Source organism: Sphaerodactylus townsendi, linkage group LG03 (assembly GCF_021028975.2).
Source record: "Sphaerodactylus townsendi isolate TG3544 linkage group LG03, MPM_Stown_v2.3, whole genome shotgun sequence".
Lineage (NCBI taxonomy): Eukaryota > Metazoa > Chordata > Lepidosauria > Squamata > Sphaerodactylidae > Sphaerodactylus > Sphaerodactylus townsendi.
Window position 1 is genome coordinate 15,200,921 of NC_059427.1, and position 22,839 is coordinate 15,223,759.

Sequence of the window (22,839 nt, forward strand, 5' to 3'; positions counted from 1 at the left end):
GGCAGAACAAGGCATTGCTGGGATGAACAGGGCATCAAATCTGCCTATGAACACATGAAGCTGCCTCATATTGTATCAGGGCATTTTTTTTTCAGACTGGCAGTGGTTCTATATGGTCTCGGGTTGAGGACTTTCACATTATGTACTATTTGACCTTTTTCACCGAATATGCCAGGAATTGAACCTGGGACCTTCTGCATGCCAAAATGGATACTCTACCACTGAGCCACAACCCTTCTATTCTCCAACATCCTGCAAATTAAAGCATATGGAAGGTTCAGGAGAACCATATCTTGGTGCCAAGACCTGGTATCATGGGGTAAGCAGCAGATTTCCTTAGTGTCAAGCCTTTTGCAGCCTGAAAAAAGTTCAAAAAAAAGAAAGGAACAAAGGTAATTATGGGAAGGGGGTGGGGGGCGCCGTGGGGGAACACCACAGGGGTGGCGGGGGAAAGGGGGAAGGGCCTGGGGTGATTTTCTGTGCCCCCAGGCATGCGCCCGGTGCATGGCGCACCCCCCTTCCCTTTGTAGCTCCACCACTGCATGCATGTGTGTCAGTCTTTCAGAAGATATTTCCTCCAGAACTTTCTGGATATTTCCTCCAGAACTTAGGAAGAAGAGGGATCAAAAGGTGAAGAGTGTCTGCACACTAGAAAATGTTTTTCTCCTTACCTCATGTAAGTGTAACTTACCACCAAGTCCAAGGCAAAGGAAAACTAAGACAGCAAGTAGCCAAGCCGGTGCCATGGGTGTCCCTTATCCAAGAAAAAGCCCACTGTACCAGCTAACCCTGTGGTGTAGAGACAGACCTTGTCAGAAGGCAGGGTGCTTTTAAAAAATTTCTTGCCCAACCTGGAGTTAAGGTAGGCAATTTAATGTAGGACCTCTTGGAGATGTTTCAAGTGCTGCTTTCAATAGCAGTTCAACATAAGCCTGGGACCAGCTGCTCAAACTCAGATATCATTTAAATAAGGCCAGATGGGAAGTTATTGGATCCTGAGGCCACCTGGTCCTACTAGAACTAAATGATTCACTAACCTTATATCTGGTGACCTTCCCTAAAGAAATGATGCAGAACAGTAGGTGCCTGGCCAGCGTACCTGGAAACTTCACTTTACTTTGATATAATCAAATGGAACAGAAGTTTCCAAATTAATGACAAATGCTATCAGTACTTCAGCTAGATTTGACCCCAGTAGTACCTTATAGACGAACAAAATTTGGGGAAGGGATCAGTTTTTAAGAGCCAAAGCTCTCTTTGTCGATAGTGTCCATGTTGAATGAGCTAATTTGTCATCCTACTGAATAGTCTTTCTGTTTATGATTTTAAGTTTTTCAGCAAGAATCTCAAGGAATAAATTGATTCAAGGAATAGTAAGAGATATTGACATGGATGAAACGGAAAAAAATTCACAGTGCAATTCTAAACTGAATTACACCCTTCTAAATACATCAAAGTCAATGGAGTATTAAAATGTAATTCAGTTTAGGATTGCTTTGTTTATTGATTACAATTTTTTTAAAAATGAAAAACTACTGATTTTCACTTTTTGGACACTGAAGAAGTATTTGTCATATTGAACAGGAAATCTATTTGGTTTTCTTTCAGAGATTGAAAGCCCTACACAGTGTGGGGCTGGCATACCTATGAGACTGTATTTCCGGGTACATTCCCCAAAGAGCACTTTATGCACCAAACAGTAATCTACTGGTGGTCCCTGCTCCAAAGGAAGTCTAACTAACCTTGGCCAATGCCAAGGCTATTTTGGACCTGGTCCAGCCTAGCGGAACGCTCTGTCCAGTGGGACCAGGATGATCTTATGCAATTATTCAGGTCCTGTAAGAAAGAGGTCCCTTCTGCATAGCAAATATATTGAGGATTGCATTTGGGATAAATTAACCCTGTTTTTGCATTCGCATGCATTCAACAGGCTATGAGTGGAGCACATTTAAACAATGCGGGTTGTGGTTGCGCCTTTGCACAGAAGCATGTCTGTTTTTTAAAATTTACTTTCCACCAATGCACAGCTACATAGGCACGCACAAATGAACTCCCATAGCCATGCTGACATCTCACATGCATGCAGTGGTGGAGCTACAAGGGGAAGGAGGGTGTGCCATGCACCGGGCGCATGCCTGTGCAGATGTAAGTCGTGAAATTTTTTTTAAGGAAAATGGAGGTGAATAAACTGCCTCCTGCTTGGCTGTTCTTTTGTGAGTGGCTGCAACCTGGGATGCCTGAAATCACTCGCAAATTACACAGTTCTCAAAAAACCCAGTTTGAGGAAAATAACATGGGGGTGACCTATTTTAGAGGTGGGATCTATGTGAAGTCCCCCCCACACACAAAAATGGGGATTTTTACCATTCTAAACCTGTGTTGATTGACCTGTGCAGAGTGGGCAAAAGTTGTACCACCAGGCATATTGTTGAGGCAGCTACAGTGTAATCTGGTCTTCCCTTTTCCATCAAGTCCACCATTAATCCCTCATTGAATTCTGTTATCATTATTCACCATTTTGAAGATAGTCATGCATGTAAAAAGTAGATGTAAATTACCTTGTCATATTTTAAAAGTTTTAAATTGTGTCAAGACTGCTGTAAGCTTTTACAGGAGTATGTTTATCTGTAAACTTAATTGAGAAAACAAGCCAAACTGGAAGTCTTTGACTTTAGAACAGTGTTTTCCAACCTTTTCGAGGTCAGGGTACCCTTGACCTCACTCTTCATATCTCACGGTACCCCTGCCACCACCCGCCACCTTCCCCTCCCATTGCCCCTGCTTGCCACACACCCATCTTCTCCTCCCAGGGTGAAGGGAAGCACTGGGGGGGGTGGCTGCTGACCTTGTGGCAGGCCCTGTCCCATGGGCCTGCTCCATGTCCTTGCTGGTGCCGGTGGGAGACACCACAAAAATGAGGGGGGGCGGTACTGTTGCCACGGTACCCCTGCTCATGACACCCCAGGGTACCAGGGAACCCTGGTTGAGAATGGCTGCTTTGGAAAGATTGAGGTAAACACACACAAAATCTTCAATAATTTGAAGTAAATAGAGTGACTAATTTGAGATTTTGAGGTTAACTGAGAACAGTGGATTTCTCAAAAGCCATTTTGACATGAAAAATTAATTTCTCAGTAAAGCCAATTCCAAATATTGCATTTTGAGGAAGAACAAACACTGGTAAGATTCATATCTTCCCAAAACAATGATTGTTATTGTTAATAATGTTCCATTTTTGAGTGCTTAACAGAGCCTGGAAGAACATATTGTTAAGTACAAGGAAAGGCAATAAAACCCTCAAAATGTAAGCAGAAAATAGGCCCACAAGCAGACGTATTTTGTTAAAGTAGCAAATGATTCCAGTAAAAAAGTAGCTTTTACTTTGGGGTGAACACAAGAAGCATACTCTTATATTTCAAAGTAAACAAAAAAGCTCCTAATGATTAGTAGATAGAATTATAAATATCAAAATGAATGCATGTAGAAAAACATATACTGTTGCATTTCACAGCAAGGTAGATCACTTGTAGTATGAGTTTCACAAAACAATTTATTTGGTAGGTATAGTCACATATGCCTAGGCACTGGAATTAGACTGAACCCACCTGGAGACAAAATATCACAAAATATATGAGCTTTGTCTTGAGAGGACCTATCCTTTGTCTTGGCAAGAAGCATACCTGACTTTAATTCATAAAAAAGGAAATGGTCCAGAATTGCCACAATCATATAGACCAATATCACAGTTAAATGTGGATTACAAACTATTTGCAACTGTGAGGACGACGAGATTAAGAAAGTGTATTCATAAAATGATACATCAAGAGCAGACAAATTTTGGACCCAAAAGATATATGAAAGATAATTTGTTAAAACCAAGAGAAAGAAAGTAGTGCTTATCTTCTTGGATGCAGAGAAAACTTTTGATAATATTTCATGGACATTTATGTTAAAAACATTAGAATAGTTGAAATGTAAACCTACATCCTTAGACTGAAAACAGAGAAATCCTAACAAAAGAAGAAATAATGGAACTTGGAACCATAACTGGCTGTAATGTACATGCCCATAAAATTAAATATTTACGGATCATTATGAATGGACAAAAGGATAATTTGTTTAAATATAATTATGGAATGACTTGGGAGAAATTTAGGAAGATCTACAAAGATGGTCCAAATTTAAATAATCCTGGTTAGGAAAAATGCCCAGTATTAAAATAAATGTCTTGCCCAAGTTGAACTTTTTGTTTCAAATGTTGCCTATACATATTCAAGAAAATTTTTTGAATGCATTGCAAGTGCATATTAATACATTTATTTGGAGTAACAAAAGACCAAGAATAAGATTCAAAGTTCTGCAAGATGAAAAAAAAAGAGGAGGTTTAGTTGTACCTAATATCAAATTATTCTGCCAAGCAGCTGGACCTGTGTGGATTTCTGACTGGATACAAAATCCTTTCCAGAAACTTATAAATTAGATACAGCAGATCTAACAATGAGTATACATAGAGGGAGAAAGTCAATCAAAAGATGGCCAAATTAACTTTATTACTTAAAGAAAGGAATTTAGTCAAGTTTTTGGACCATGGGAAATATTTGATAGATTATTTGGATAGAGAGAGATAGTTCAGGACTCTGAAAAGCTTTTCCTTCGACTGCTCTGGTGCTACCCCTTGTGCAGATTGTGACTCTCGGGGCACTTTTGCACATGCAGAATAATTTCAATTCATTTTCAATGCACTTTGTAGCTGGATTTTACTATGCAAAATAGCAAAATCCACATGCAAACATTTGTGAAAGTATTGTCAAAGGCTTTCATGGCCGGATTCAGGTGGTTCTGGTGGGTTTTCCAGGCTGTGTGGCCGTGGTCTGGTGGATTTTGTTCCTAATGTTTCGCCTGCATCTGTGGCTGGCATCTTCAGAGGTGTATCACAGAGAAAAGTCTTTCACACTGTGACGCACTGTTATCAAACATAGTTAGGAATAAAATCCACCAGACCACAGCCACACAGCCTGGAAAACCATTCCGCACAGCTTCAAAGAGCACTGAAAGCAGTTTGAAAGTGCATTATTCTGCATGTGTGGAATGAGCCTGAGTTACCTTAACTGATATCAAGTTTCAAAGACAGATCTGAATATTCATTGTGAATATTTAAGCTATATGCTGTGTATGTTATTTGTTGCCCTTGAGAAAAGGGTTATGTAGATAGCACTACTTGGAATGTAAAGACATGTGTAATAGAACATGCATTTGGATCAGATGTGGGAACTGCAAAGCACTTCTGGTAAACCATTTCACCTTCAAACACCATTCACCTGACTCCCTGAGATTCTTTGTTCTGGTATTAGTAGAAACTTCAAAAAATCAGTGTGTGAACAATCAGAGGAGACTACTGCAGATGAAATCTTATTACATTCACAGAATCGAAACTGCTAAACCCTTTGGATTCAATTTAAATTTTGACTTGACAGGATTAGTGACTACAGTTGCCTCAGTTTTATCATAGTAATTAATAGCATGATAGGTTAATGGGCTATTGAAGGACACAAGTGGGTGAATGCTCTTGATTTGTGAAGCAATGCTGTTCCTGGATGGTAATTATTATTATAACTTTTAGATAATGCTGTTTTCTCTGCGGTTAATAGTGCCCTTGTTTTTGTTAAGAATGTAAGAAAGAGGTTGCTGGATCATACTCGCACCAGAAGCCTTTGGGAGCTCACAAGCAGGATTTGAAAGCAATGGCCTTCTGCTGCTGTTGCTCCCAAGCACCTGGTCTTCTAAGGCATTTGCAATTTCAGATCAAGGAGGATCAAGATTGGTCGCCATAGGTCAACTTCTCCTCCATATCTCTGTCCAAGCCCCTTTTTAAGCTATCCAGGTTAGTGGCCATAACCCCTCCTGTGGCAGCATACTCCAAACACCAATCACGCGTTGCATGAAGAAATGTTTCCTTTTATTAGTCCTAATTCTTCCCCCCAGCATTTTCAATGAATGCCCCCTGGTTCCAGTATTGTGAGAATGAGAGAAAAATTTATCTCTGTCAACATTTTCTACCCCATGCATAATTTTATAGACTTCAATCATATCCCCCCTCAGAGGAAAAAGAGTCCCAAATGCTGCAGCCTCTCCTCATAAGGAAGGTGCTCCAGTCCCTCAATCATCCTCGTTGCCTTTTTCTGCACTTTTTCTATCTCTTCGATATCTTTTTTGTTCTGCAGGAATGTTCCATTGTATTTCAAAAGATCTTGCCAGCACTTTTTAGTTGAAAAGTGAATGTATTTGAAATCTGTGTTATTTTCATGCACCTGGATATTTACATGGTACTCACTTTCTGAGATGGTGTATGACAGAATATTTTCTGCTTTTTATTGCAGAGATTTTGATTAATACTACACCACTGAGCAGTATTTCCGCCAATTTACCTCAAGCTTGAGAAAGACATGATGCAAGCAGAGCCAAACCTTGCTAGCTAGAAGGAGAATTTTACAAGCTGTCTTACAATAGAGACATTTTAGTGCTTGTTTAAAGTGTTTTCTGTTACATTTCAGCACATAGGTTCCATTTTTGTTCAGAATGTGAGCATGTTTTGCACCTTTCTTTCGGCAGTCATATTGACTGTGTGTTACTTTGATTTTCTTTAGCGCAATCAGCACCAGGCTGTTTGTTTCTTCCATTTATTTAGCACTATTAGCGCGAGACAGCACTTCCATTGGTAGACCATCATTTAAGCAATTTTATTTAAAGAGACACTACACTTAGAGATGCTTTACACTGTCCTTTACATTAGCGAGTTTTTCTCACTGAGAAAACACAGGTGTTTTGCTACACCACTTCCAGCTTCTAGGCTTTTTTGGGAGGTGATGTAAAGATGCAGCCCATGTTGCACCCCCATGGCCCCACCCTCAACTCTCTCAGTGGTTTCTGGGCTTGAGCTGGCAACCCTAGAAACTGCCATGGGGACTGGAACAGGGAATGTGTAGGGAAAGCTGCTATCTGAGATCCCCATTGATGCTGCTCTGCATAAACTGCTGCAGTGACACTTGGGCTTCCCATGTTCCAGAATCTGACACACTCAGAAAAAATTGTACTTGGGATAGTTTTCTGTGGTGTGCGCGCCTGTGCATGCATGCACGCTCTGCAGAAGATGTATCACCGTGCACGTTCTCCTTCTCCGATGTGTTTTCCATAATGGCCCAAGCCAGCAATGACAGAAAAAGTGCTTCCATCTGTTCCTCTTCCCCATATGTATGCAGTAAAGTGGTGGCTTCTCATTGGTAGATTTGAAGACCCCACCCCATTTTTGCTCTCCTGGCTGGTGGAAGAACTTGCCTGGTGGGGGGGGGAGTGGAGGGAGGAATACATTTCACCTGTTCTGGTAGGTTAAAAGCTGTTGTGTGTTAGGGAGGTACCTCCCCAGCAGGTAGGGCAGCTCCACACGTCCCATTCACTCCCAGCCAAAACAGAGGAGCCTGTCCCTGCAGAACATATTCGCAGGCGTTCAGACACTAGCAGCCTTCCACACACCCTCCAGATCAGCAAAAGCTACAGTCTTTATATAATTTTATTGTGCAATATATGATTCCCCCAAAACCAAACACCCTCCAAAATTCACACACAGCCAAAAACTACACATTTATATCATTTGTATTCCAAAGTATCCAACCATCAAGCATCCTGCCCTCCCCCCCCCAAAAAAAATCAAATTCTGCCCTCCTACTACGGCGCTATCACTTCTAGAGTTTTGGAGGTTTCTCCGGGCCGAAAATATTAGTTGCAGAAGTCGTATTTATCGCAGCAGAAGAAGCTAACAAAAAAATCAGGGTCTGCACTTGGGTATACTTTTCCACAGTAGGTGAACGTCCTTGGAGCACAGTGCCTTTGAAATGATACCTGACCCTCTGCAAAGAAGAGGACATTTTATATTACCGTTAACCATAAAGAACCATCAAAATATTAGAAAAAGTAAATGCTGATCTTGTCAGAAAGGGGTTGGGTCAATTAGTGTGTGGAACAGAGTGCAGGCTTTACCTTTACTTGTACCTGCCAGACTGGGATTGGGAGAGGGTTGGGTGGCAGCATGCCCTTTGCTGCCCTGCTTGGAGTTTGTCAACTCCCAGGATCAGACAACAAGCCACTTGATATTTTCAAGGATTTTATTGACAGACAACAGGGAACAAAGGAAAGACGATTCTGAAGAAAAGGTGCCAAGCAGTTGAGAATATGGTTTGCACATACCCCACCCCCATGATAGAACAGAGATAAGCAGAGGATCCCAGACTTGAAGCCCATCCCAATAGCAGACTCTCAAGGCCAGACCATTAGATAGCAAAGCATCTACTAAAGCAGTGTTTCCCAACCTTTTCAAGGTCAGGGTACCCTTGACCTCACTCTTCATATCTCACGGTACCCCTGCCGCCACCCTCCACCTTCTCCTTCCATTGCCCCTGCTTGCCACACACCCCACCTTCCCCTCCCAGGGTGAAAGGTAGCACTGGGGGGTGGGGGTGGCTGCTGACCTTGTGGCAGACCCTGCCCCATGGGCCAGCTCCATGTCCTTGCTGGCGCCGGTGGGAGACACCACAAAAATGAGGGGGGGTGGTAGTGTTGCCGCGGTACCCCTGGGACATGCTCACGGCACCCCAGGGTACCAGGGAACCCTGGTTGAGAATGGCTGTACTAAAGCAAAAACAACTCTACACTTCATGTCCTCCCAGCAAAGCAGGCCTGACAGAGTTACTGCCACACTGCTGCCCCCCTTCCTTTCAAAACCAAGATTTGTGGAGAGACCAGAGCAACAGTTTTCTAGAGCCTATTGCATTTTTCACATGACGAGCGTTATTGCTAGTCAATTAAAATCAATGGGCCAAGGTCAAGTGTGAGAAAAGATAGTCTGAGCCAATAGTGAAGTATGGCCACCTATATTGTGGCCTCCACTCCCATGAGGCCTGTTTTTAATCTCAAAGTAGCATTGGAAACACAATTAGATTGTACCAGTTCCAAAAGGGCAAATTTGGTGAAGGGACCTAACTGGGCATCATACAGGAGCTAACTTGGCTTCAAAGAATGTAAGTGCTGCAAGAATATAATGACCACCTTTTGTCTTAAGGAATTTAAGTGAGAATTTTGGAAGAATGTATATTGTGAAATTTATCGGATGACTTTCACACTGGCTTCCAGTAGTTTGAGGGCGGGGGGGTGACCTCCTTGTTTCAGAATCACTTGGCCTTTTGAAGGTGAGGTGGATTCATGTAAAAAAAAATTCTGACTATTGATTCTATTGACTCTGGAGCTATTGCTGCATTCTGCGTATTTTTGTTTCCTGCTGCTTTTGTAAACTGGTCTGAAGTTTTCATATTTGGAAACTGAATGCCTTTAATGTTTTAGAAAATTAAATACCTTAACATGTTTTGCTATTTGGCCTAGTCACTGCTTTGAAATCTGGATGAAAAGATGTACAATTTTTTTTTGTAACTGGATGTATCTTTTCCACCATCACTATAATAAAGCTCTAAAATAAACTGTAGTCCACATTCAGTTGTGCTTGCACTCAGTTTTCTTCACTCACAGTACATAATTCAAGTCTTGTGCAAGCTAAGAAGAATAAAGAGAGAGAAAAGGTTTGGGTGGCTGGATGGTTCGAAAAGAGTATTGGCCTCCTCCTCTGTTTTTAATGCGCAAAGAGACTAGAAAATGTAAAGGTTTAGGGGCCTTGGTTGTCAGTTATAGCAGCAACCCTAAAGATTGAGCAATTCCACCCATCATATTTATCACAAGTTGCAATTGTTATAAATGACTGCATCTCGTTGTAACGATTGCAACTGGTTATAAATATTCTGTGGGGAATCCACTATTGAGTGTTGGCTGCTTATAGGTTTTCTGCTGCAAAAGAAAAAGGTCAACCAAAGCCTTACACTGGGGATTGTGGGACCCACAGAGAAAACAGTCATGACGGACAGTGGTTGCAATAAGAGGAGAATTATGCAAAATTGGTCCAGGAAAGTCAATATTGTATCCTCTGAATGGCAGCTGTTCTCAGAGGTCTCAGAAAGAGGTCTTTGCATCCCGTGCTACCTGATCCTTTTTAACTGGGGATGGAACCTAAGACCTTTTGGATACAAGGGAGATGATCTACCACTGAGCCAAAACCCTTCCCCTAAACACAAGCCTATGAAACCCTGTGTGAGTTCTCATACAACAAAACTGATTGGGGCATCAGGTTTCTTTAGGCAGGGACAACTTGTCATGCTGAGTGAAATGTTGTATGCATCCTTGTCATAATGATTGTGGATGAAACCTCCTCTCCTTTACATCACCCAGTGCATGCTATTTGTCAGGGAGGAGGAAGAAGAATCCCTTACTTTTATGTCTCTTGAGGGTTACGCAGAGCCCGCCTTCCTCAGTACATTTCTTAGTTTCACATGGTTCTTTGAAACTTCTGCTAAAGCAGGAAAAGCATGTTATGGTGTCCCCTGAAAAAGGGAGAGGGCATTAGTTTATTCTCAACATTCTTTATAAACATTTCCCTCAGTTGAAGGGTCACTGAATGAACTGTGGCTTCCTTAAAATGACACTAGGGCCCCTTCCACACATGCAGAGTAATGCACTTTCAATCCACTCTCTTTACACTTTGCAGATGGATTTTACTTTGTGAGATAGCAAAATAAACTTGCAATCTATTGTGGAAATGGATTGAAAGTGCATTATTCTGCATGTGTGAGAGGGGCCTAAGATTCACTGATGACAGGACAAAGCATTGTTGGGATGAACCGGGTCTTAAATTCATGTTAGATCAGACCTGGGCATCATACGGCCCGCGGGCCACATACAGCCCACCGGATGACCCTGACTGGCCCCCCTGCAGTGCTGGGGAGCGAGGCGCCTTTGAAAGCCCCGCAGAAGTCGGTTGCCTTGGCTGCCGGCTTCTGCGGGGCTTTCAAAAGAGCCTCACCCCCCTGCCTTTTGGCCCGGCTCTCCACAATATTTTCTGTTTCTTATGCGGCCCCATGGAAAAAATAATTGCCCACCCCTGTGTTAGATGGTACATGCCTACGAAAACATGAAGCTGCCTCATATCGAATCAGAGCATTTTTTTTCAGACTGGTTCTATATGGTCTCAGGTTGAGGACTTTCACATTATGTACTACTTGACCCTTTTCACTGGATATTCCAGGGATCGAACCGGGGGGCCTTCTGTATGCCAAATGGATACTCTGGCACTGAGCCACTACCCTTCTACCCTTTCCACATCCTGCAAATGAAAGAAGATGGAAGGTTGGGGTGCGATGGAGAGGCCTGCAGAGAGAACCGGATTGTGATGCCAAGACCTGTGATCACAGGGTAAGCAGCAGATTTCCTGAGTATCAAGAGAGAGGTGATACTGGAAGCTGTGTTTGTGCCCCATGCCCAGGGTTCAGTAAATTGGAATCTCTGCAGATGAAGCAAACTCAGATTGAACACACTTTACAGTACATGGAGTTTATAAAATCTTTTCCCCCTGGACCACTTTCTTGACATCAATTTGCCCTTCAGCTGTTCTTTGCCCAGTACCATTGTATCCTTTACTAAAAGGAATCCTGTAGAGCAAAGAGAGGCAGAGAGAGACCCTTCCTCTCACTGTTGTCTACAAGCCACAGGACTGCTTGCCTTGACATTAACAGGGATTAGGGTTATCATCACAATAGCCAAAGTGCATGGTGGCCTGCCTGTGTGTCAGTCTTTCAGAAGATATTTCCTCCAGAACATTCTAAGTCCTTTTTACAGTTAAAACAGCAGCATGGGAATTTGATGCTTTTATGGAAGGGGGAATCAAATAAATGAAGAGTGCCCACACACTAGAAAACATCTCTCTACTTACCTCATGTAAGTGGCACTTACCTCCTGGTCCGAGGCAGAGGCAAACTAAGACAGCAAGAAGCCAAGCTGGAGCCATGGGTGTCCCTTAACCAAGAAAAAGCCCACTGTACCAGCTAACCCTGTGGTGTAGAGACAGACCTTGTCAGAAGGCAGGGTACTTTTTAAAAATCTTCTGCCCAGCCTGGGGTTAAGGCAGGCAATTTAATGTAGAACCTCTTACAGATGCTTCAAGTGTTGCTCTTCAACAGCAGTTCAACTTAAGCCTGCAACCAGTTGCTCAAACTGAGATATCAGTTAAATAAGGCCAGATAGGATGTTATTGGTTCCTGAGGTCACCGGGTCCTACTAGAATTAAATGCTCCACTAACCTTATATCTGGTTATCCTCCCTAAAGAAGTGCTGCAGAACAGTAGGTATCTGGCCAGCGTACCTGGAAACATCACTTGACCTTGATACAATTATATGGAACACAAGTTTCCAAAATAATGATAAATGCTATCAGTACTTCAGCTAGATTTGACCCCTATGGTACCTTACAGACAAACAAAATTGGGGAGGGAGGAATCTGCTTTCAAGAGCCAAAGATCTCTTGGTCAATAGTGTCCATGTTGAATGAGCTAATTTGTCATCCTACTTAATAATCTTTCTGTTTGATTATGATTTTAGTTTTTTCAGCAAGAATCTCAGGGAATAAATTGATGCAAGTAAGAGATATTGACATGGATGAAACGCAAAGGCATTCACGGTGCAAGTGAATACTGAATTACACCTAAATCCATTAAAGTCAATCAAGTATTAGAAGTATGTAATTCAGTTAAGGATTGCTTTGTTAGTTTATTGATTACATTTTTTTAAAAAATGAAAAACTCCTGCTAATTTTCACTTTTTGGACACTGAAGGAGTATTTGTCATATTGGATTGGAAATATCTTTGGTTTTCTTACAAAGAGATTTAGAACCCTACACAGTGTTGCACTGGCATACCTATGGGACTGTCTTTCCTGGTACATTCCCCAAATAACACTTTATTCACAAAACAGTAATCTGTTGGTGGTCCCTGCCCCAAAGGAAGTCTGATTAACCTTGGCCAGGGCCAAGTGTTTTTTGGACCTGGCCCAGTCTAGTGGAATGCTCAGTCCAATGGGACCAGGACTCTGCAGGATCTTATGCAATTATTCAGGGCCTGTAAGAAAGAGGTCCCTTCTGCACAGCAAATGTATAGAGGATTGCAGTTGGGATAAAGTAACCCATTTTCCTATTTTCAGGTTCACATGCATTCATACAGGCTAAGATTGGAGCACATGGAAACAATGCGAGTTGCGGTTGCGCCTTCGCATGGAAGCATGTCTGTTTTTTTAAAATTTACTATCCACCAATGCATAGCTACACAGGCATGCACAAATGAACTCCCATAGCCATGCTGACATCTCACCCACATGGCTGCGCAAATGTAAGCAGTGAAATTTTTAAAATGGAAAATGGAGGTGAATAAACCGCCTCCTGAGAGCATATGCACCGGAGACAAATTCCTTGTGTGTCCAATCACACTTGGCCAATAAAGATTCTATTCTATTCTATTCTATTCTATTCTATTCTATTCTATTCTATTCTATTCTATTCTATTCCATTCTATTTAGCTGTTTGGGTTATTGAAATGACTTGCAAACAACGCAGTTCTCAAAAAACCCAGTTTGGGGAAAATAACACGGGGCTGACCTATTTTAGAGGCGGGATCTATGTGAAATCCTCCCCCCCCAATGTGGTTTTTTACCATTCTAAACCTGTGTTTATTGGCCTGTGAGGAGTGGGCAAGAGTTGTTCCCCCAGGCATAAAGTTGAGGCAGCTATAGTACCATCTGGTCTCCCCTTTACCATTAAGTCCACTGTTAATTCCTCAATTAATTCTGTCATCATTTTTCACCATTTTGAAGATAGTCATGAATGTAAAATGTAGATGTAAATTATCTTCTCATCTATTAAAAGTTGTAAATTGTGTCAAGGCTGCTGTAAGCCATCCCAAGTCTAAAAAAGAGAGATGTGGTATATTAAATCCAAATAAATAAATAAATAAATAAATCCCACATCCTTTAAGTATTACCTTCTGCCATTCAGTTGAACTTTTTGTTTATGTATATATTGAACATTTTGACATTATAGAGGATATCTTATAATAACAGGTGTATTGACAAAGTTTTGCAGGAATATATTTATATATAAACTTAATTGAGAAAACAAGCCAAACTGGCAGTTTTGAACTTTCGAAAGACTGAGGTGAACACAAAACAAAATCTTCGATAATTTGAAGTAAACAATGACTTTTGAGATTTTGGGGTTAACTGAGAACAGTGGATTTCTCAAAAGCCATTTTAGTATATTGACATGGAAAATTAATTTTTCAGTATAGCCAATTCCAAATATTGCATGTTGAGGAAGAATAAACACTGGTAAGATTCGTATCTTCCTAAGACAATGATTTTTATTAATAATAATGTTCTGTTTTTGAGTGCTTAACAGAGCCTGGCAGAACATATTGTTAAGTACAAGGAAAAACAATACAACTCTCAAAATTTAAGCAGAAAATAGACCCACAAGCAGATGTGTTTTGTTAAAGTGGCAAATGATTCCAATAAAAGGGTTGCTTTTACTTTGGGGTGAACACAAGAAACATATTCTTATATTTCAAAGTAAACATAAATGCTCCTAATGATTAGTAGATAGAATTGTTTAACTTTTTGATTATAAATATATACACTTGCATGAATGTATATAAAAACATATATTGTTGCATTTCACAGCAAGGTAGATCACTTGCAGTGTGAGTTTCACAGAACAATTTATTTGGTAGGTGTAGTCACATAGGCCTAGGCACTGGAATTAGACTGGACCCACCTGGAGACAAAATATCACAAAATATATGAGCTTTGTCAGCAGGGGACCTTTCACTCAACTTGGTAAGAAGCACACCTGACTTTAATTCATAAAGAAGGAAATGGTCCAGAATTGCCACAATCATATCGACTAATATCACTGTTAAATTTGGATTACAAACTATTTGCAAGTTGCAACTATAATGGCGAGGAGATTAAGAAAGTGTATTCATAAAATGATACATCAAGACCTGTTAAATTTTGTACTGAAAAGATATATGAAAGATAATTTGTTAAAACCAAGAGAAAGAAAACAGAGTTTATCTTCTTGGATGCAGAGAAAGCTTTTGATAATATTTCATGGACATTTATGCTAAAAAACAGTAGGGTAGTTGAAATGTGGACCTAAATTCTTAGACTGGTAACAGAAAATATACACCAGACAAAGAGTGAGAATATTAATCAATGCCATTTTGTCAGATAAAGTACAAATAAAAAAGGGAATAAGATAAGGATGTCCATTATTGCCATTATTATTTATTTTGGTTTTGGAACTTTCAGACAGCAGAGTGAGGTGTGCCTAGAAACACCTGTTGTCTGGCGAAGCACTTTGTTAGTCGTTTGCAATAAATAGAACTTCTTCACTGTAACTGAGTGTCTGTCAGTTGTTTCTCCATTGCAGTCTGCATGGTGGTCTACTCTGAGTAACCGCTTCTTCAACAGGTCAGACAAGATAAAAGAATTATGGGTTTAAAAATAGAAGGAGCATAATTCAAGATGAAGAGTTATGAAGATGACTTCATACTGACAAAAGGTAACCCTCAATCTTCTATAAAATATGGATGTCTTGCCCAAGTTAAACTTTTTGTTTCAAATGTTGCCAATATATATTAAATATATATTAAAGAAAAAACTTTGAATGCATTGCATTGCATTCCTCTCAGAGAGAGGAACGCTCCAGTCTCAGTGTTTGTTTGTTTTTTTTAAGCGGAGAAAGGGTCCCTTGCTCCACTTAAAAAACAACAACCATGCCCCCCCCCGGCTGGAGTGCTGGGGCACTTCCAGGGGGAGGGAAGGGTTCTGCCAAGCCCCTGCAGGCTCGACTGGACTCTTTGCATGGCATGGGGGGGGGGAGAAGGGTCCTGTTGAGCCCCTGCAGGCACAACTGGACTCTTTGCGTGGCGGTGGGAAGAGAATGCTGCTGCTAGGCCTCTGCAGCTGGCCTTTTTGGGTGACAGGGGTCCAGGCTGCGCCCCTACTCCCATGCTGCACTTACCTTTATAGAGTGGCATGGACTCAGGCAGCCTGCAAGACCGGGCCTCTTTCCCTCCTTGTTCCGGGCCTTGTTCTGCCCCTGCACCACCAAACGCTACTTCAGCTTGCTCTGCAGGCTAGAGCAGTCTGTTGGGGTAGGGCCCAGCGAGAGAGGAAGGGGGAGGGGTAGCCCTGGTTGTCCCCATTATAGCTCTGCCACTGATGTCATGGCCACCATTGCCAGTCCTCAAGGACTCTGGATACCATTCAAACTTATTAAAGACCATTTCACAGAATTTGAATTTCCTTGAATTTCTGCAAGACATTTGATTTTTCTTTGATTAGGTATACATAAACATAACGGGAGAAATCATCTATGAAAGTAACAAAGTACTTACAGATACTCACAGTCACTGGCTGGATTGGCCCATACACATCACTATGGATTAGCTGGAGTGATTTATTGCTCTTTCTTTCTGCTTCCTTTGGATAAGGAGCATTCTTAGCCTTTGCAACAATACAGGATTCACACTCCATTGGGCATCCATCACATTCTGATATTTCAATCCCTTTAAGCAGCCCTTTGTTCACCATATCCAGTATACATTGCTTACTCCTGTGCCCAAGATGTTTATGCCAAACACACAAACATGCTTTTTCAGTAGAGGTAACTGCTGCATTATTCACATGCTCAGATTTGCAGTCCTCATTACTTTGCATGCTCACTTCATTGTTCTCTATTACAGTAGAAGTGTGAAGCAGAGAACAGTAACTGGGGAGTGTGAGTTGAAATCCTTGAGAGTGGGGGCCAAATCATTCAAGAATAGATTAAACAGGGTTGGTGCTAAGACACAACCCTGGTTCACTCCTTTGGGGATTGAGATTTTGGGTGTAAGCATGCCCAACACTGGGCATTTTATTTGGCAAGTTGTTTCATAGTGAAACAACTTTATTAGAAAGTTTATTAGAAAGAGGAGTCTTTTATTCAGACCCAAGGAATCAAGTTTGCAGCATAACCTATCTCTGTTAAAAGAGTCAAATGCCTCTTTTAAATCAAGAAAGGCAAGGTACAATTTGGTGTGCCCTCTTATTTTGTATTTTCAGAGGAACAGATTTATGAGCAAAAAAGAATCACTAGGGAACAGTATGCAAATAAAACGTTCTAAGATTGGAAACAAAATGTTTCGTGTTAAGAACCATGCAGAACTCCGTGGAAGAAATGTTTTATTTCCTGCTTCAAAATGTTTTAATAGTTTGTGTGTAATGGACCCCTGCATTATTGATAGTTCACAGACCACAACTGTAAAAAAACTCAACCATTTCATTCAAGAGTCCTTAACGTACCCCCTCCCTCCCTCCCTCCCTCCCTCCCTCCCTCCCTCCCTTGCAACATCCATTTTTCAACACTCAGAGGTTTGGGGAGGTTTTCCAGTGTTGCTGTTGTCGTTGTTTGTGGCAACAGTCTATCAATAGAGTGGTGAACCTAGTGAAATAGACAAAGTCTGGTTAGTGGAGAAAATACACCCAAACCACCTGAGACTCTAAAGGATTTTTCTTGGATTTATATAGTCTTTTATATGCTGCTGCTTTTCCTTGATCCACTCTTATTCCAGGAAGAGCCAGGTTTTGCTTTAAACAGTAGTGATCGAGGTGGAAATGAGGGGGGAGCTTAGGTATACTTTCTCCAATAACAAAGCCTTGTCAATTTGACTGGGTTCACCACTCTGTCAATAAATTGTTACCAAAAAAGTTCTTTTTAAAAAACTACCAAAGGAGCCTCCCATAACTTCTGACATGCAGAAGGTGAGGAGAGTGGAACAAAAAATCCCATGGGAACCTTTATGCACTGGGATTTTTCCATCAAAGGGGGAACAAAGTCACATTTTGAGAGCAGTCACAAAATGCAGGGAATTGCAGAACTGAAACCGGGGTCAGTGCCGAAGAGGGAAAAAACATGTGCATGAAAAAACAACAACAATGGCACTGCGCACTGAAAGTGAGGAGAGCACATGTATATGTTCCTCAAGAACATGGGCATGCCTTTACTTGACCCTCCAGGACAACAGCAAGAAGGCCTGTGAAGCAAAATGTCTCACCTGCATTTTTGCATATCTCTTTGATGCTGCATTATCACTTACAAGCAAAACTACCATAGAACAGAGGTGTCATCTGGGTATTGTCAGAGGCATACTGGGGGAAAATGGTGCCTGAGGCAATAAATGCTCCAAGCACCCCCCTCCCCACTTACCTTTGCAAGCCTGCAAGGAGGCTCGGGGGGGGGGGGCTCAGCAGCGGGTGGCTTGGATGGGCAGTTCGGGCAGGCGCCATGACGGCAGTCCGGCTCATGCCCTCCCTGGCATTCTGGGGGGTGCAGGAGCTGGCCTGTGGGCCACAGAGAACAGCTCAGCTGGTGAGTAGCATCCCGGCATGGGGAGAGCTGCCAAGTGGGTGGGTGGCCCACTATGGGAGAGGCTGGGTGCGGGGACCCAGCTGGTGCCTGGTGTCCCCCATGTGATGAAATAGTGTGTGCTTGGAGACATGGGATACCCCATGCCCCTAAGGGTGGTAAGCCCCTGGTATTTTAATCGGGAAACTTCAAATTTTACCTCTGAATCTTTACTGATAAAAGGAGCTCATGGATGGTCCAGAGCCGCCCAATCTTCAGGGCAACCCTGTGTGCCTTTGTATCCAAAGTTCTCTACTGTTTTGAAAAAAACAGGGGCAGCACAAGAAATCAAGGACCCCACATATCAGCTATGTGCAAAATCATAGTCTGATACTCTATGCTTATTTTTCAGCAATGAGTATTAATGATATCCTATCCACTACTGTTCATGTGAATGAGAACTGCAGTTTCTCACACAAACAGGCTCTTCAACCAGTGTGAGTCAGGGTTGGACTAGGATCTGGTGAGCCAGGTGTGTATCTCCTCTCTGCCATGAGAGCTCCCTGGGAGACCTTGAGCTAGTCATACTCTCTCAGGCTAACCTTCCTCACAGGGTGGCCGTGAGTACAAAATGGAGGAATGGGGGATGATGCAAGCTGCTTTGGGTCCACACTGGGAAGAAAGGTGGGGTATAAATGAAACAAAATGAATTAAAAAAACCCAACCCCTGGTAAAAAGAATGACACAGGCTGGTCACAGGGAAATGAGAAGGAACTAATCTTGACTAGGTTTCCAGAGGTATGGCTGCCACATGTTGAATTCCAGGCCAGTCAGGCCTTCCATTATCCTTCATCAGAAGGTATCTGAAAAAGATAGCTTAGGCTGATTCCGCATGGGCCAAAAACAGCAGTGTGAAAATGGTATGAAAGTGGTGTAAACCCTTCTACACCATTTTAAACCCCTTTAAACCGTTTTCACACCATTTTCACACCACTGTTTTTGGTCCATGCGGAATCTGCATTAGTCTCCCAGAAGCTCCATGGAAATCTTGTGGGTCTTTGAGGTGCTCCTGGGCTTGAATGTGGTTCTCCAACTGCAGACCAACATGGCTCCTCACCCAAAACATCGCATACGTTCATGAGGAATTCATATCCTATAATAACGATTACAGATTAATGTTCAGGATTTTTTCCCTTTAATCTATTTTTTGGCTTCATAAGGAAATCTACTGTCAAATTCAACAACTTTCCATCAAACAAAGGCCCCTTCCGCACACGCAAAATAATGCATTTTCAAACCACTTTCACAACTGTTTGCAAGTGGATTTTGCTATTCTGCACAGCTTCAAAGAGCACTGAAAGCAGTTTGAAAGTGCATTATTCTGCATGTGCGGAAGGAGCCATAGATTTGGATGTCACCGAATGGCTTGTGCCTGTGGTCATCCCTGATCTGTGGAGTCGGTGTGTGTTTTGGACCAAAAAAAGTGAAAGCCAGTGAGACATAATGGATGAAGTGTCGGATTAGGATCTATATCCTATAACAATGATTACAGATTAATGTTCAAGATTGTCTCCCTTTAATGACAAGGAATTTGTAGACAAGGGATTTGTAAAACAGATACACAGCCATGTGAAAGGTGGCCAATATAGTGGGCTTTTCCCAAAGCATCCCCAGTGTAGTTAATCCAAATGTACTTCATTGGAGAGGTTAAGCTCTTCACGCCTTGAGCTGCATGACCTGGACTAGTCTGATCTCATCAGATCTCAGAAGCTAAGAAGGGTCAGCCCTAGTTCATACTAGGATGAGACACCACCAGGGAATACCAGGCAATGGCACCTCTGAATGTCATTTGCCTTGGAAACTCTACTGGGTTGTCAGAAATCAGCTGCAACTTGATGGCACTTCACACACACAGTTCAATAAAAAACACACTCAGTTACAACCCAGAAATCACAAATTCAACCATTTTTCATCAAACATGGATTTGGATGTCACCAAATGGCTGGTGCCTGTGATCATCCCTTATCTGTGGAGTCGGTGTGTGTTTTGGACCAAAAAAAGTGAAAGCGAGTGAGACATAATGGATGAAGTGTCGGATTAGGATTTGGAAGACCCAGATTTGAATGCCAGTCTGCTGTTGCAGCTCATTGGGTGACCTTGGGCATAATTCAATCTCTCAGATTAATGTCTCACAGAGTTGCTCTTGAGAAGTAAAAATGGAAGAGGAGAGTACAGTGTTGTCTAGTGTGCTGGATCCCCAATGGGGAGAATGCAGGGTGCAAATATCTTAATAAATACATAACAATAATGAATTAATGGATACATGAGTGTTCACACATTTCTTTATTTTTTATTTACAGCCTACTAATTACCATCACCAAAATCCTGTGATTTTTTTTTAAAAAAGAAGGCCATCTGCCTGAAGCATGGGAGAGGGGGGAATTCAAAACAGGTTTGCAGGAATGTGTGTCTTCCATTTAGGTTATGTAGATCCCCACAACCCTGTTCAGGGATGAGCATTCTCTTAATATGGGCCTTTATCCCCTAGTCTTAGTGTACAACAGTTGGTTGCAAAAGTCTTCATCGGAACAGCACACATTGATCACCTTTCGTCCTCTCCGTGGAATTATTTCTTTTCCGGTTAGACAATTCTTTGATTTGTTGTTTGTACAGTCTAAGGATTGCAGTTTTAAAACACCATCTATGATTGGGGAAAGAAAGAGGCATGTTTGCATTAGTGGGAGTGGTATTAGTAATTAGTGAAAGTTCCATTATTCTGATGCAGAGTTTCCGAAATGATGGGTCTTACCCGATGCTGGGTCACGAAAGCAAAATGCTGGGACACCTAATGTCTTGGGCTGGGACCGACTACCCCACCCCCTCCTTGCTTGGAGGGCACCACCCACCTGGAGCAGGACCAGCTGGGACCTTACAGCAGCTTTGGGGATCCTCCCTGGCCAGCCGATCACCCTCACCCAGAAAAGGTCTGGGGACAGAACCACAGCTCACGACAGATGCTGGTACCGTGAGGGAGGTGGAGGCGGAAGCGGCATCCCGGGGAGCCTCCTTTGCACTGTTTCATACAGATAAGGCCCGGCACTCACCCCTACCGCGTCAGCACGGGCAGACGTGTGGCGGGGTGACATTCAAATGTGTGTTATTTTACTAATCAATAGGCCATAAAAATTTTAGTGGGTCACAGAGGAGAGTTATTAAAATAACCGGGCCATGGAAAAAAGTTAGGGAGATGCTGTTCTGATGGCTGGTGTAGATGGAAGGTGATCAGTCAGCTCTTTAATGGTCTGCCTCTGTTGTATAGAGAGTTTTTGTAGTGCTTATATTTAATTGCTTGCTTTTACTTGTAAGCTGATACACATTTAATTTAATGCTGTTACACTATCTTGATTGCAATGTGCAGTTTTTATACTGTTACTCAGGCTCATTCCGCACATACAGAATAATGCACTTTCAAACTGCTTTCAGTGCTCTTTGAAGCTGCGCGGAATGGCAAAATCCACTTGCAAACAGTTGTGAAAGTGGTTTGAAAACACATTATTTTGCGTGTGCGGAAGGGGCCTCTGTATAAAAGCTGCAGTCCTTCAGCTGATTTCATGTGGCTTTTCCAACTACTACACACAAATATGGACGTAGATGCCCTTTTCCACACAAGATGCTTGCTACGTTTCTATCCTGCTAATGGAATGGCTTTTTTGCCATGGAGTTCTGCACTCCCCCTCGTCCAGTTTGGTGCCAGAAACATTTCCAGCCACCTTTTGTTTCACTGTTTTTGAAAACTCTTTCATTGCAATGTTTTTCCATGGAACATTTGTGAGCTACTGCGTTTCCTCGAAAATAAGACAGGATCTTATATTAATTTTTGCTCCAAAAGATGTGTTAGGGCTTATTTTCAGGGGATGTCTTATTTTTTTGCACCCCAGGGGCATTGGGAGGGAAAACAGAGCCCAGGGCAAATTGGCGCAATTAATAATTTGCATATTTAGCAAAGGATATGCTGTTAAAAAAAATTACATTCATTTTTAGTTTTAGTTTTATATCCTGCCCATCACAAAAGGGCTCAGGGCAGCAATAGCATGTTAAACCTATATTACAGTTAAAAATCATAAAAGATAGCCCAAAGGTAGGACCATGCCTACCTTTCACACCCAACGTGTGATTGGTGTTTGGAATATGCTGCCACAGGAGGTGGTGATGGCCACTAACCTGGATAGCTTTAAAAAGGGCTTGGACAGATTTATGGAGGAGAAGTCAATCTATGGCTACCAATCTTGATCCTCCTTGATCTCAGATTGCAAATGCCTTAGCATACCAGGTGCTCAGGAGCAGCAGCAGCAGCAGAAGGCCATTGCTTTCACATCCTGCATGTGAGCTCCCAAAGGCACCTGGTGGGCCACTGCGAGTAGCAGAATGCTGGACTAGATGGACTCTGGTCTGATCCAGCAAGCTAGTTCTTATGTTC